At 39.8% G+C, this 17,332-nt stretch overlaps 1 pseudogene; it reads left to right on the top strand.

Moving 5' to 3' along the window:
- The first annotated feature begins 1,305 nt into the window (after positions 1–1,305).
- LOC122746644 lies at positions 1,306–1,998 on the top strand (annotated as a pseudogene).
- The last annotated feature ends 15,334 nt before the right edge of the window (positions 1,999–17,332 follow it).

Genomic DNA, 17,332 nt, shown 5'->3' with positions numbered 1-17,332 from the left:
GAAAGTCTTCACATGCTTGGATTAGATAACTACCCTAATTCACCAATGGGTTTGAGACCCACTGATTAACCTTAATATGATTTAGCCCATCTACCTTGGTAGTTTATCAGGGTGAGGCCACCACAGTTTCTTGGAGCCACAGGTGAGAATCAAGTGCCAGGTAGATACCAAAGGTGGATGAACAGCCTTGAAAAGGGGTCAACAAGCCCTCACACCAGACGTGCTCTCTTCCTTGAACAATCCATACACCCTGTAAAAATTATTTTGCTGACTAGCTGGGGCCTAATCTGTGGCCTTTTGACTGGCTGGCTATCTGCCTGCTATTAATTTCCTAAGACAGTCTGTTAGGGCCATTTAAAATTTTCCCCACACTTGCTCCTCCCAAATTGATAAGCAAATGCCTCTTTTATTTAATAATAATCAAAGCTTGGTTTACTTATAAAAACAAATGTAAGAGATAAGGGTAAAGAAATGCAAAGTTATACGACCTTTTTTCCCTTCATGCCAGCTCCCTGTCTGGCTTTCACTGCTCCACTCCTTTCTTCTACCTCCAAGCCTTCTTCACTTTGTTTACCCCGCCCTGAAAAGCCTCTTAGCTTTCTCACTCCTCTGGCATCTCTACCTTTTTGCTAGCTCTTTCTCCATCTCTGTCAGCCATAGCGACAAACCCCCTGCATCTCCTTCTCTCACCGACCTCCTTGTGTTCTCTTAGTCCTCCGAGTCCTCCCTGACTATCTAACTACCTCAGTATATAAAAAGCTCTCTCCTCACCTGAAACTCGGGCTGACCTCAGGCCAAGCTAATTCACTGGCTGTGCTAGCATTGCGGCCAGGGGGCTCCAGTGAGCCATGCGCATCACACCCAGGGCTCCAGGGGCTGTGCCCCCTGCTGCGCACCTGGGACCTCTGCACGGCTGCACTGTGCCATGCCTGGGGCCAGCCCAGGATCTCTGGGGTAGATCCCATCAGGGGGCAGTTTGCTGGGGCTTCTCCAGCTGGTGTCCCCTAAGGATCACTGGGCTTCTCAGCTCAGCTGAAGCGGAGGAGGAGGAGGGGCACCAGCCCCTCTTACACAGAGAAAAAGCCTGAGGGCCCAAGGCTTTTTAATCTCAGCCCAAAGGCAGGGTCCCAAAATCACAATAAATTCCCACAACCCCTATACATTATTTGAGGCAGATAGTGCAAATATTATTATCCCCATTTTACATATAAGGAAACTGAGACTTAGAGGCATTAAAGGACAGTATTTTCTTCTAAAAGTTGTGTATAACATGAGCAATGTAAAGAAATTGAAGAAAACAATAAAATGGGAAAGACAAGAAATCTCTTCAAGAAAATTAGAAATCAAAGGAATGTTTCATGCAAAAAAAAAATGGGCATGATAAAAGACATAAATGGTAGGGACCTAACAGAAGTAGAAGAAATTAAGAAGAAGTGTCAAGAATGCACAAAAGAACTATACAAGAAAGATCTTAACATCACTGATAACCACAATGGTATGGTCATTGATTTAGAACCAGACACCCTGGAGAATGAAGTCAAGTGGGCCTTAGGAAACGTTGGTATCAACAAGGCCAAGGAGATGCTGGAATTCCGGCTGAGTTATTTAAAACCCTAAAAGATGATGATGTTAAAGTGCTGCACTCAATATACCAGCAAATTTTGAAAACACAACAGTGGCCACTGGATTGGAAAAGATCAGTTTATGTTCCAATCTTAAAGAAGGGCAATGCCAAGGAATATTCAAATTGCCAAACAATTGCTCTCATTTTACACATCAGCAAGGTTATGCTTAAGATTTTGCAAGCTAGGCTTCAGCAATATGTGAATTGAGAATTATCAGAAGAGCAGGCTGATTTTGAAGAGGCAGAGGAACTAGAGACCAAATTGCCAACATTTGCTGGATTATGGAGAAAGTAAGGGAGTTTCAGAATAAAACAACAACATCCACTTTTGCTTCATTGACCACACTAAAACCTTTGACTGTGTGGATCACAACAAAATGGAACAAGTCTTCAAAGAGATGGGAGTACTAAGTCATCTTACTTGTCTTCTGAAGAATCTGTATGGGGGCCAAGAAGCAACGGTTAGAATTAAACATGGAACAATTGATTAGTTTAAGCTATGAGAAATAGTATGACAAGGCCGTATATTGTCATCTTAGTCATTTAACTTATATGCAGAATACATCATGTAAAATGCCAAGCTGGATGAATCAAAAGCCAGAATTTTTTAAAAAAATTTTTTGCAGGGCAATGGGGGTTAAGTGACTTGCCCAGGGTCACACAGCTAGTAAGTGTTTGAGGCCGGATTTGAACTCAGGTACTCCTGAATCCAGGGCCGGTGTTTTATCCACTGCGCCACCTAGCTGCCCCTCAAAAGCCAGAATTAAGGTTGCCAGGAGAAATATCAACAATCTCGGATATGCAGATAATACAACTGATAGCAGAAAGTAAAGTGGAATTAAAAAACATCTTTATGGGGGTGAAAGAAGAGAGTATAAAAGATGGCTTGAAACTTAACATCAAACAACTAAGATCTTGGCAACTAGTCCCATCACTTCCTGGCAAATAGAGGGAGAAGAAATGGAAGCAATGTCATATTTTATATTCTTGAGCTCAAAGATTACTGCAGAGTTTTTAAAAGATGCTTGCTCCTTGGAAGGAAAGCTATGGCAAATCTGGATAGCACAGTATAAAGCAGACACATCACCTTGCCCACAAAGGTCCAAATAGTCAAAGCATGTATGACTGTGGGTGTTGGATTATAAAGAAAGCTGAGCACGGCCGAACCAACATTTTTGAATTGTGGTGCTGGAGGACTTTTGAGAATCTCTTGGATAGCAAGGAGATTAAATCAGTCAATGCTTAAAGAAAGTAATTCAGGCGATTCACTTGAAGGTCAAATACTGAAATTGAAGCTTAAATATTTTGGTCACATAATGAGAAACCAGGAATCATTGGGAAAGATTGAAGGCAAAAGGAACAGGGATGGCAGAGGATGGGATAGACAGATAGTGTCATGGAAACAATGAATATGGATTAGTATAGACTTTGAATGATAGTGGAGGATAGAAAGACTTGGTTTGTTATGGCTTGTCAGGTCACAAAGAGTTTGACATAACTGAACAATTGAACAATAATCTGCTAACAAATAACTCTCTATCAATCTATCCTCCTTCCACGGTGGCAGATCACAACCTGTTTATAATGTTGATAACAGTTCTATACTGCTTCTAACACTGACTCAGCACTGGGCATGTAATTTAACTTCTAAGAGTTTCAAGGAACTCTCTAGAATTTATTTTATTTAAAATTTTTTTTTTTTTGCTGGGCAATGAGGGTTAAGTGACTTGCCCAGGGTCAAGTCCATTGTACCACCTACCTGCCCCCTAGAATTTATCTTTGAAGTCACAGTGACAGAGTGGAAAGAGCTTTGCCTTTGTTTTTGTTTTTTTTTTGTTTTTTTGCGGGGCAATGGGGGTTAAGTGACTTGCCCAAGGTCACACAGCTAGTAAGTGTCAAGTGTCTGAAGCCAGATTTGAACTCAGGTACTCCTGAATCCAGGGCCAGTGCTCTATCCACTGTGCTATCTAGCCACCCCGAGCTTTGCCTTTGTAGTCAGATGACTGGGCTCAAAATATGCTTCTGACCCTTACTATCTGTTTTTTTGTTTTTTTTTTTTTTTTTTTTAGTGAGGCAATTGGGGTTAAGTGACTTGCCCAGGGTCACACAGCTAGTAAGTGTTAAGTGTCTCAGGCCGGATTTGAACTCAGGTACTCCTGACTCCAGGGCCGGTGCTCTATCCACTGCACCACCTAGCTGCCCCTGACCCTTACTATCTGAATGACTTAGGCAAGTGACTTAACCGTCTGGACCTCATTTTCCCCAACTATAAAATGAGAGGGCTGTACTAAGTGTCTCTGAGATGACATTCCAACTCTGGATTTCTATGAAAGTCACTGTTATCCTTGATGGAGAGAATGCCTCACATTGACAAAGTTCCACATCTTTCTTATATTTGTGTCTACCACCAATATACTTCTTTTTTTCCTTGCAATGGGAAGAATCTGAAAAGCTGAATTACTGCTATTTTCTGAGTCTTTAAGCTTTTTTTCTTGAAATATTAAGAAGAATTTATCAAGTTCTCATTTTAATTCATACATTTAGTGGCTAATACCTTTCAAAATGAATGATTTTGTGATAAATCAACATTCCTGCTAGAAAAGGGAAAAGAGAGCCATACACAAAGTGTAAATACCCCAAATGACATTTATTGATGAATCTTCTCTATAGCTGTTCGAGGCAGGAGGGTTAGAGATGTGCATTTCTGCAGATCTTCAAAAGTCTGAATCAGAAAAACTTATGGCTGTTAGAAGCCCCAAAGATGGCTTCCTATCCATCCTTGAAATAGCATCATTTAACCCTGATGCCCTCAAGCTATCATCCTTTATCCCTGTTCCTTTCACTGCCAAACTCCTAGAAAGTGTTGTTTATGTTAAGTTTACATTCTCTCATCTCCCACTTTTTTTCTAAGTTCCTTGTTTGGCTCCCAATCCCACCCTTCCACTGAAGCTGCTTTCTTCAAATTATAAATAATCCTTAAGTTTCGAAAGCCAAAATCCTCTTCTTAGTCCTTATTCCACTTGCTCCCTCTAATTTTTGACACTATTCACTACCTTTCTTCATGGCTATTCTTTCCTCCTTTGGTTACCATAACACTGCTGTCTCTTGGTTCTCCTTCTGGCTGACTGTCTTTTCCTTTTCTTTTCCTGGATCATCACACTACATCCTTTAGTATATTTTTCTTAAATCCTATCCTTGTTTTTAGGGCTCTTCCAGGGGCTCTAATGCTCACTCTCTCTATACTCTCTCTTGTTTTGTTTTGTTTTGTGAGGCAATTGGGGTTAAGTGACTTGTCCAGGATCACACAGCTAGTAAGTGTCAAGCACCTGAGGCCAGATTTGAACTCAGGTACTCCTGATTCCAGGGCCAGTGCTCTATCCGCTGTGCCACCTAGCTGCCCCTATACTCTCTCTTAATGATTTCATCAGTCCCCATGAGTTCAATCATCATTTCTATGTGGTTGACTCCTAAATCTCTATATTCAGCCCTAATATTTCCCTTCAATTTCAATCATCTCTTGCTTATTGGACATCTCCACTGATGCCCTGTAGGCATTTCAAGATAAACATTTCATTATTATTATTATTATTATTACTATTTTTAGTGAGGCAATTGGGGGTTAAGTGACTTGCCCAGGGTCACACAGCTAGTAAGTGTTAAGTGTCTGAGGCCGAATTTGAAATCAGGTACTCCTGACTCCAGGACCGGTGCTCTATCCACTGTGCCCCCTAGCCACCCCCTCATGATTATTATTAATTTTGAAGGACAATGAAGGTTAAGTGACTTGCCCAAGGTCACACAGCTAGTAAGTGTCAAGTGTCTGATGTCAGATTTGAACTCAGGTCCTTCTGAATCCAGGGCTGGTGCTTTATCCACCGTGCCACCTAACTGCCCTCTCGAGGTTAATATTTCTAAAATTTTTTTTTCTCATTTTTTTTCTCCAACACCCATCCCTCATACTTCCATATTTCTGTTGATGATACCAGTCCTTGAAGTCAGTTAGGTTAAATTCATCCTTGATCATTCCCTCTTCCTTCCATGTCCCCCCAAGTCCCATAAAAAACCAGTTGTCAAGTCTGGTCAAAACTACCTCCTCAGCATCTCTCAAATTCCTCTCTTTTTCCTTAATCACATCCTATCATTGGTTATATGTTTTAGCTTACTAACACTTCGTATGCATTATCATATCCTAATTGGAGAGGATGACTGGGAGAGTATGACCGATATTTTGGCAGCAAGATTCCAAGTAAAATTATGAGGTAGTATTCACTGTGATAGAATGCTGAATGTGATGCAATCGGGAAGACCCAAATTCAAATTCTGCCTCGGACATTTATTAGCTGTGTGTGCCTGGACAAATTACTTAATCTCTAGGTGGTGTGGGATAGAGTACTGGACCTAATATTAACACTCTCATCCTAGTTCAAGTTTTTATAGCCTCTCACTAGAGTATTGTAATATCCTCTCAATTGTCCTCCTTATGTGAAATGTCTGTCCTCTCCAATTAATCTTCCATACTACTGCCAAATTGATAATCCTTAAATACAAATCTGATTGTGTTGCTCTTCTTTTCAAAAATATTCATCAGCTCCCTATTGTTCCCTTGAATACAATACGTATTCCTCAACCCGAACTTTAAAGCCCTTCACCAAATGGCTCACATCCACCTTTCCAGCATTATTTTACATTGCCTCCATTCATGCTCTTGCTATTCCAATCAAATCAGCCTGCCAGTTGTTCCCTATAAAATGCATTAATCCCTTGTTACTGTGCTTTTGCACAAGTGATCTTCCTTGTCTGCAATGTACTCTTTCCTTTTTTCCAACTCGTAAAATCTCTAACTTCCTTCAAAACACAGTTCCCTCCTCTTATACAAAGTCTTTCTAAGTTATTAATACTTGCTCTTGAAGTGACTTTTTATAGTTTGGCATATACGTGCACATCAATCTGTGCAAATGTTGCATTGTTCTCAGTAGACTATAAGCCTTTTGGAAGAAGGGAACATTTCATTATAGTCTTTGTGCTCCCCATGAATATCTTGCAGAGTATAGAAACAAATCAATGTTCAAAGGACTCTTCCGGCTGCATGTCTTTTTAAAGTTTTTAGATAAGTTTTTATTGATGTTATGTCACTATGATTATCCCAAGAATCCTTATCCCCCTTGCAGAGAGCTATCCCATATAACAAATCATATATTTATCTATTTATTTATTTATTAACAAATCATATATTTTTTTTAAGTGAGGCAATTGGGGTTAAGTGACTTGCCCAGGATCACACAGCCAGTAAGTGTTAAGTGTGTCTGAGGCCGGATTTGAACTCAGGTACTCCTGATTCCAGGCCCGGTGCTCTATCCACTGTGCCACCTAGCTGCCCCCAACAAATTATATTTTTAAAGAGAAAAATAATCAGCACCATTGATCAATAAATTGGAAAAGTTCAAAAACCTATATAATGTGTAACACTTATGGACTTCCCACCTCCAAAAGGGGTAAGTTAAAGGTGCTCTCATCTCTCTTCATTTGAGTGCGCCTGGATCTTTATAATTTTGTAGCATTCACTTTTGATTTTTTTAGTGCATGGTTGTTATTTCCATTTACATTGTTGTTGCTATTGTGTATACTGTTACATCATTTGAACTTCATGACAACAGTTTGAGGTAGGTACTGTTAATATTCCTATTTTATACATAAGGATGAGAAAACAAACTGAGATTTAATGGCAATGATATTTATAATAACTATAAGAACAACTAGCATTTATGTAGTTCATTAAGGTTTCCAAAAAGCTTTACAAATATTTTCTCATTTTATTCTCCCAACAACTCTGGGAAATAGGTGCTACTATGATGAGAAAACTGAGGCAGACAGAGGTTAGAGGTTAAGTGACTTGCCCAGGGTCATATAGCTAGCAAGTGTCTGAGGTTAGATTTGAATTCAAGTCTTCTTAACACTAGGTCCAGTACTCTATCTCTTACCACCTAGATGCCTGCTAGAGATTAAGTGACTTGTCCAGGCCCACATAGCTAAGAAGTATCTGAGGCAGAATTTGAACTCAGGTCTTCCTGATTCCAACACATTCAGCCCTCTATTCTAGTGGATACTACCTCATAATTTTACTTGGAATCTTGCTGCCAAAATATCAGTCACACTCTATCTTTTCCTCCCAGTCATCCTCCCCCAATGAGGGGATGATAATACATGCTGAGTGCTAGCAGGCTAAAACATATAACCATGTAGGAAATCCAAAGAAGAACAAGAATAAGGGATTACATCAATGAACTGTATAATAAGAAGAGAAGATGATGGGTTGGTCATGTGATAAGGGTAAGGGATGATAGGGGAAGAGCCATAGCACTTCATTGCTCCCCTTGTAATATTGGAAAAAAGTGATGCAAACTCTTGGGAGAGCATGGACAAGAGTGGCCCAGGATAGACAGGCATTTTGCATCGTTGGAGGGAGTTGATGAGTTCACAGATCCCTTTGAGTATCTGAGTGCTTGAAGCATCCAGTAATAATAATAATAATATACAATTTCCATTAAAAGTAAAGGAGGAATTATTTCATTGTATGTATTTGGGAGCTTCTTGTCTTTCAGTTGTTTTCAGTTATCTTGTCAATCAGTTGTCTGATTCTTTGTGGTCCCATTTGGGTTTTTTTTTTTTTTTGGCAAAGATATTGGAGTGGTTTGCCATTTCCTTCTTTAGCTCATTCTAGAGATGAGGAACTGAGGCAAACAGAGTTAAGTGACTTGCCCAGGGTCACACATCTAGGAAGTATCTGAGACCTGATTTGTACTCAGAAAGATAAGTTTTACTGACTTCAGGCACAGCCACTGTGCCACCTAGATGCCTATTTTGGAGCATATTTAACTTATGTCCTCTTGGGTCTAGATGGGAAAATTAGGTCAAATATTTGCAAAATTATCAGCTGCATGGAAGAAACATGTGTAATTAACAATGGGGGAGGTCCTATGCAAAATTAGGAAGCAGATGACATTTTACTCCTAGAATCTCCTTAGTTCTATTCTTACCTTCTGGTTCAAGGTCCAAATTTACCTATTTGGGAGAAAAGTAGCCAAATTCCATTGCAGAGCACTATCCTTTACACCTTAGCTGAATTTAAGTCAATGTGCTACCTTTGTTAGGGACATTTCCATTTCAAGGCTTTTCTTGAATTGTGAAATTAAAAAAAACAACCCCAAACTTGTCGTTTCAAATAGAAGGACTCTGGGGCAGAAGGAGACAGAGGAATCATCCTTGCCCTTGAAATAATATTTTGTGGGCAGACCTCTGCCCTATCCTCCATAGGTCAGCTCTGACTAATAAGAATAATAGTTTGTTGGCCTCCTCCTTAAGCCTATAATATAGTCCCGTATTCTTAGAAATGAGCAGTTTATTACCTCGCTTTAAATTGGCCTCAGTCTGATGGCTATAAACCTTCTAATGCACACAGAGGAAATGGATAATTTTTTTATTACATAGTAGGTCAGGCTGATTAGGATTCTTTTTGCCAATTGCCTGTGTTTTGTCTTCATTTTTTCTTTAGCTAATAAAAGATCAAAATTAATTAAATCTTCTGATCTATGCGGACAGCTCTTGGAGTTAAGTGTTAAAATATAAGGACACTGAACTTGTTCACATAATTTTAGCTTCATAACCTGAACTTCAATTTAATTCTGTGTCTCTTACCCTCCTTCTGGAGATTAATTGCTGCACCAGTTGCTGAGCTGACTTACTTATATGAAGAGTAGGGATGTGATTCTGGTCTCATTCCGGTGTTCTCTGTGAACAATGACAAAGCTGTTAAGAGGCTCTAACAATCCATTAGGGAGGCAGTGTGGCCCAGGTGAGGAGTCAGAAGTCCTTGGCTTTTTACTCATTTTCCTCTGGTTGCGTGTGTGATCTGGGGCAAACGATTTAGCCTTTCTCTACCATGTCTTCTTCACTGGGAAAATGGAGAACATAGGGCTGGCTTCTTACCCCCTTCCCAGGACCACCAGGGTGAGATTTTTTTTTTTTAGTGAGGCAATTGGGGTTAAGTGACTTGCCCAGGGTCACACAGCTAGTAAGTGTTAAGTGTCTGAGGCCAGATTTGAACTCAGGTCCTCCTGACTCCAGGGCCAGTGCTCTATCCACTGCGCCACCTAGCTGCCCCCAGGGTGAGATTATTAATGGGTCTTGAAAGTTTATGAACCTTGGAAGGAAGATAGTCTTCAGGGAAGGCCAAAATTACCACTTCTTTTCTTTCTGGTACCCAGAGTAATTTACCTTCTTGACAGTCCACAGAGTGGATGCCTAGCTAATTGGACATGTCTTTTAGAGGACTCAAGTGTTGAAAGTTAACATACCACAATATTTCAGGAGGTCCGTGATCTCATCAAAATGAATGCCACAACTATCAGTAGAGATAGAAAGCCATCCAAACCTTCTTATCCTGCAGGACTCTTTTTGTGTGTGTCCTAAAGTCACAGGCTTATGGCATCACAGATTTAGAGACAGAAGAGACTTCAGAATTCATCACATCCAACTCCCTCATTTCACTGATGAAGAGCCCGAGACACAGTGACTTTAAGTGACTTGTTCAGGGTTACAAGATAATAATGAATAATAATGAACATTTTATAAAGAGCTTTAAAGATTATGAAATGCTTAAAAGACCATATAAAATGTTAGCTATTATTATTAATTATTAGCTTGTAACTTCATCTTATCTTCCCAAAACTCTGTGAGGTTGGTTCATTTTATAAATGAAGAAACTGAGGCTGAGAGAGGTTAAGCAACTTGTGCAGGGTTACACAGCTCATAATAATAATGTTGATGATCATGATAATGAACATTTTATGTAGTACTTTAAGGTTGGCAAAAAGCTTTGTGTGTTACCTTATTTGGTTTTCACAAAGCTCTGTGAGTTAGGTGCTATTATCTTGAATTTACAGATGAGGAAATTGAGGCCAAGAGAGGTTAAATGACTTGCCTAGGGTCACACAGCTAACAACAACAATAGCTGAAATTTTATATAGAGCCTTAAGTTTTATAAAGTGGTTTCCAAGCATCATCTCACTTTATTCTCCCAACAACCCTGGGAGGTAGGTGATATCATCATCTTCATTTTACAGATGAAGAAACCGAGGCTGGGAAACTTGTTCAAAGTCACATAACTGGTGTCTGGGATAGAATTTGAAAGAGGGCTTCTTGACCTCAAATTCAATACTTTATCTACTGAACCACCTAGCTATCTAAAAATATTTGTAAGGAGTCTACACATTGTGTTGGGGGATGGGGCTAGAGTCTGCCTAATAATAATAATAATAATAATGTAGTGTGTATATATGTATTTATCCATCACTTTAAAGTTTGCAAAGCATCTTAAAAAAATCTCATTTTATCTTTACAATATTCCCAGATAATAGGTGTTGTTATTATCTCCAATTTACAGATGAAGAAACTGAGTCAGACAGAGGGTCTTTTTTTTTAAGGACTTCCCCAGGCTCACACAGTTATTATGTATCTGAGGCCAGATGTGATCTGTCCACTGTACCACCTAGCTGCCCCTTTCTCTAGTGACCCACAGAACAACTTCAGTTATTTACCATCCTGCCCTGTGAAAGTCTAACAACTAGTATTTTCTCTAGCATGGCTACTCAATATATGCTGCCTGCCAAGGCTTTCATAGCTGTTCCTTCTAAGTATGTTCTCCAGTTCCTCTGCCTGTTTGTGTGGGGGGTAGCTTGATGTTCTCTCTTACATTGTCCATAGATTCCAGTATTTTCTCTGACTGTTCCCTATGTTTGGAATACACTCCCTCCTCATCTCAGCCTGCTGGCCTCCCTGGCTTCCATTAAGTTCCACCCAAAACCTCACCTTTTACATAAACCTTTCTAATCCCTTTAATGCCATTATTTTCTGTTGATTATTTCCTACTTATCCTGGATATAGCCTGTTTGTACATAATTGTTTGCTTGTTGTCTCCTTCATTATTTTGTGAGCTCATTGAAGTCAGAAGATCTTTTGCCTTTCTTTGTATCTCTAGCACTTAGCATCAGTGCTAAAAGGCATTTAGTAAATATTTATTGACTGACAATTTGATGGTAGGGTCATTGCTCCCTATCAGTGCTTACTACTGTGGTTCCTCCACTGTGTGTAATGTCACCTTGCCCTTAGTTCTCCAGGCAATGTCTTGGATTCTTGTCTATCCCTCCTTGACAATGGCATCCAAGAGGCTAGAGATAACCCTTCTTTTTTTTTTTTTTTTGCGGGGCAATGGGGGTTAAGTGACTTGCCCAGGGTCACACAGCTAGTAAGTGTCTGAGGCCGGATTTGAACTCAGGTATTCCTGAATCCAGGGCCAGTGCTTTATCCACTGCGCCACCTAGCTGCCCGAGATAACCCTTCTTAAAGCTATCAGAACTTCCTTATCTTGGTAGACATACTTCTCCTTCTTACATCTAACTCTTAACGTAGCACCAAATGAGGTCTGTGCTCTGTATTTTGTCTTTGCACTAAAACAAATCATGCCTTGCAACTTCCTAGCTCTGTCAGAGGCCTCAGTTTTTCTTCAGTAGCTCTTTCTGGTACCTTGGGGTAGAGTTATTCAGATCACCTAGACCTACTTTCTAGACCATTGAGAGTATTGGTGGGAGTGTCAAACACTCACCTAATGTTGGCCCAATCATTGCTTAATGCTCCCCATCGGTGCCAAAAAAAAAAACCAACAACCAAAAAAACTCCTTTACCATCCCTTGCTCCATGACTTTTTCTTGAATAAGACCTGTCATTTCACAACCATGAGGAATGCCCATGAAAAGAATTGCCTCTACCAGTGTTGATCAACAGCTCCCCTTCAACTTATGGTTTTAATAATAATAACACTAGCTAGCATTTATATAGCACTTTAGGGTTTGCAAAGTGTATGTATGCTATCTCATCTGAACCTCACAACAACCCTGTGCTACCATTATTTCCATTTTTATAGTTGAGGAAACCTGAAAATGAGAAAGATGTGCTCTAAGGTCACACAACTAGTAAGTGCTGTAGGTCGGATGTGAATTCATCTTGGAATATCAGTGTTCATCCTGTTGATAATGTTACCTCACTACCTAGGGCACTGAGAGGTTAGCTGACTTGTCTAGGATCCCACAGCCAGTGTATGTCAGAGATAGGACTAGAACTCATATTCCTGACTCTGAGGCCAGATTTCTATCCATGATATATGATAGTTTACTCTTTGTCTTTCATTCAAATGAGCACAACATGGCTCAGAAAAAGGCAGGTGACTTGGTTGAGTTCACATTGCTAATAAGTATAATCCAGTGGGGGTTTTTTTGCCTCCTAATAAGAGCTTTTTTACTTTATTATACTGCCTCTTATTTTGGAATAGTATATGCTTCAAGGGATGTTCCTGAAGGTAAGGGACTGGGAGGGAAGGAGGACTAACTCTTCTGGGTAGATTGTATATTTAGTGGGTGGGAATATATTGGCATTTCCCAAGACAGCCTTGTCTTTATGCTTTTTCTCTTCTTTTTGAGTTCATTTATTTTCTTTAAAATTTTTTTATTCATTGAACTTAAATACAAAAACACACAAAGGAAGAACATTTCCATGTACACAGAACAACACAAAAGAAGATTCAGTATAAAACCATGAATTTCCATTTCATGGTTTACTTTTTTTTTTTTTTTGGAAAAACTGTGTAATAAACCCTACACATCATTTTCAAAGTTACCCTGCTTTTCTGTGATTCCTTCTAAGTTTTCTTTTGTTTTGAGTTCATTTATTTTCATGGCTTTACTTATCACTACTATCTTTGGAGACCAAGGTCTTGGGAGTGGACACACTCTGATGGGGAAGAAGACTTTGCCAGTCCAAGGCAGTAGAGGCAATCATTGTGGAGATCAGAGCAAATAGACATCAAGGTAATCAGCTACTGATGAAATGAGTCTCATTAGACTCTCCAAACAGAATTTATAATCTCACCCCTTTGTCCCCAAGGCAGTTCTCCCCTCTCAGCTTTCATATCTCTGTTAGTGTTACCACTTTCTCCTCCTCATCTAATCTTTTTTTGTGTGTGAGGCAGTTGGGGTTAAGTGACTTGCCCAGGGTCACACAGCTTGTGTCAAGTGTCTGAGACTGGATTTGAACTCAAGTCCTTCTGAATCCAGGGCCAGTGCTCTATCCACTGAGCCACCTAGCTGCCCCATCATCTAATCTTAATGAAACCTTGGAATCAACTTTGACTCATCTCTTTCTGTCATAACCTATATCTACTAGTTTGCCAACTCTTATCATGGAAATAGTTGTAACATAGAGAGCCTTGCAATTTCCTGGTTGGTTTCTCCAATAATATTTGGGTCAAAGTGACTCCACAATCTGATCTCTAGGCCTTATCAGAGGTCTCAGTTTTTTTTCAGTTGTCCCTTTTGGACTTCTGGGGTGGAGTTTTTTAAGATCTCTTAGAGCTATTCCCTAGACCTTGCTAGAATAAGACCGCAGAATACCCAACCACTCTCCCAGTGTTGACTTTCCCTTTGCAATATTTCTCGTATTGATCCATTTGTCCTGGCATCACACTATGCTAAGACCTCGTGTCCTCATGCTTGGATGATTGCAAGAGTTTATCTGGCCTTTCTCATTCTGGGTTCATTTTAATCCTTTTTTTCATATTATAGTTAGGCAGAGTTCTTAGGCACTGAGTTCATTCTGTTACCTTCTTGCTCAAGATTGATTTCAAACATTCATGATTTGGGGGACAGGGCTTCTCAGGAAAACAGATGCAGAAGGGGTAGTCAGAAGGAGGTATTTTGGGACAGGTATTATGCCATCTGGGGTAGGGACAAAGAGAGTGGAACAGAAGAAGTGGCCTCCCTTGGAAAGAGGATGGTGTTGATCTTTCACCTGGTGGGGGAAGAGAGTCATCCTGCTTAAAGAAAGGTATAGCAGGAGAGAGGGTGGGATAGGCCAGGGATAATGTCTTCCCCCATTTTCCTCCTTTCTATCCTTTCCTTCCTACCTTTCCTTTCTTCTTCTAAGATCATCACAATATAACAAAACCATGCACAGGCCATCTGCTTTATTCTGACTCCTTCTATGATCCCTGATGATGTGAACCCTGAGAGGATACTTGTATCATTTCCCCCTCCGCACTCCCCACACCTATAAGAATGCAAGCAGTTCATCCTTATAAAGTCTCTCCTAAATGTTCACTCACATTTACCAGGGTAACTTGGACAGAGAGTGTTCTTTACTTCCCTATACTCCCAATGGGAGGTCATCCATCTTCTTCTTCTGTTTCCTTCAGGATTGAAAGGATGGATATTGGAAGTGTTGGAAAATATAATACTATATGCCTGGGCAGGGAGGCCTCACTGTTTTTCTCCCTTTTCCTTGCCTTCCAGGTTCCAAGCAAGGGGAGAGAGAATAGAAGCCTTTGTTAGTGAACTTGGCCACCCCTGATCTATGAGTATATTAAGGCAGCATGAAATTGGGTTCTTATAGTTCATAATAAATGGGTTGTGAATCTTTATTTCTTTCCTGTAAAAATGTGAGTTGGCTTAATAGGTCTTAATGTAGACAGCTTTGTCTGGTCCAGCTTCCTGATTTTGGCCAAATTCCATAGTAGGATGTTTCATAGAAGGTTAAATACCCCCAGGAATTACCCAATTTCCTTCCATCATGCCCCCTCCCAAGTTTTACTTCTCTTTAAAAAAGGAGAAGATATTAATCCTTAGCCATCTTTATTCCTTATCCTCCCTCCAAAAGGAAATTAAACAAACAAACAAAACTTCCTACCCCAATTCTCCAAACAAAAACAAAACTACCAACAACCGCAAGGATTAGTCACCTTATAAAAGTATCTTTGGATCATGAAGCTAAGCTGTTTCATGGCCATATCAGATGTTAAACCCTTTCCAAAGCTATCTGGGTAATATTTCACCATAAGAGTAAAGCCAAAGGGATTCCAGTTTATATGCCATAATTACTAGGGAGCGTCATTTAAGTTCCCGACTCTTATGTGTCCATTGGGGGTGACATGAAGAGGCCAGCGTTTGGGAAGAGTAGATTTTTACACTTGGGTTTCATCTCTTTTGGGTCAGATGAGAAATGCTGTACTCAGCAGGTTTTATTATGGGCTTTCATTTGGCTCTGGCCCGCTTTACGCCAATAAGAAGCACTATGGAAATATAATTAGCATCTTTGTTTTTAAGATATCTCATTTCACAATGACTGCGAGCTAACAACAGTTATGGCACCGAAATCGTTAAAATCATGTAAATGCTTAAAGTGTGTAGGCCTGGGAGATTATAGTTTCATTAGAGAAAAGGCTATAAAGTTAGACCTAGGTAATTACCTTTCCCATTAATGCTAGAAAATTCTGTGCTCCACTGAGAAGTGATCGTGGCGCATCGAGCCTTCTGGGCTGTTATATTCAAACTGTAGGAGCCTCTATTTCATCAGCACAAGCTGCAAGGAAACAGCGGAGGCTTTCCAGGTGTACTTTGCAAATTGGGGTTTAAATGTGGAACACATCAAATTAAAATTCAATATTAATTATTTTGTCTTGCTAGGAGCCTGAGTAGTTTAAAGCAGCAAGGGTAATTGTCTAATTCATTGTGTGTGTCTACAGCGAACTTAATCATTATGTCAGCTTCCTAATAAAAGGTTATTATAGAAACAAAGATCCCAATTTTACATATGGTAGGCAAGGGAGAATTCGAAGAGCTGGTCTCCAAGGTAGACTTGAGGTTCTTGACAAATGATGCCCATGCTGTGATCAGATACTTAACAAGAAATCTCGTTATTAACTAGGCCTGTACAGATAATTAGCACTTGAGCTTCAAATTTTAAATCTGGCTTGAGATGTATAATTTATCAAAAGCCTTAGCTTGCTGTCAAAGTCCTATAATAAGGTGGTGTTATTGATGAATTGAGATTAAGAGCAGATTGAAGAGAAAATTAGGCCACTGGTTAGCCTGAAAGGTCTGATTTCAATATTTACAGTACTAATTTGGCATTATTTTGGTAAATGGATGTGGTCCCCAAGTGCTGCATGGTATAAAGGAGTAAACTATGCATCATTATTCTAACAGAAAAAGTATTGTTTACTGTACACCGAATTTTGCAGCACTAGCAGTCTGGTTAATAGGCTGCTTTATGAGATAAGTGTACCTGTTTTTTATTGCACACATTTATTATAACACATTCAGCACCCAGGGCTTTTAGTGAAAATTAGAAAATGTAGCTTCTTTACATTAAAAATGATATTACATTAGACTAATTGCCATAGAGCACGTCTTCCTGATTTTACTCACGTTCGTTTATCTCTTGGCATTGTCTTCCAAATATTCTTGCCACTGGAATTTAGATAACTATATCCGAGCTACATAAAATGAGCAATCTATTTTTTAATGATCTCTGGTAGCACTTCATTGCAAGTGGTTGGGGGGGGGTGCATAGGAGGGGTGTGGGGGAGAGTCACCATATGCAATCTATCTCTGGTGCCTTGTGGCTGCAAAGCACATTTAGAATATACTGATGTGACCCTTAGAAAGCTAAATCTTTTTGATGCATGCAATCAAATGTTGTTTAGGGGCAATATCTGATTTTCAAAATTATATTAGCCAGAGCATAAGGCTGTGGTAAATTGTATTCCTATTTTTCATTGCTCGAGGCATGGTGTGTGTGTGTGTGTGTGTGTGTGTGTGTGTAGGG

The sequence above is a fragment of the Dromiciops gliroides genome, chromosome 3 (genome assembly GCF_019393635.1).
Source record: "Dromiciops gliroides isolate mDroGli1 chromosome 3, mDroGli1.pri, whole genome shotgun sequence".
NCBI classification, from domain to species: Eukaryota; Metazoa; Chordata; class Mammalia; order Microbiotheria; family Microbiotheriidae; genus Dromiciops; species Dromiciops gliroides.
The sequence above is the reverse complement of the archived record's forward strand: the minus strand, read 5'-3'. Positions and strand labels throughout refer to the sequence as shown.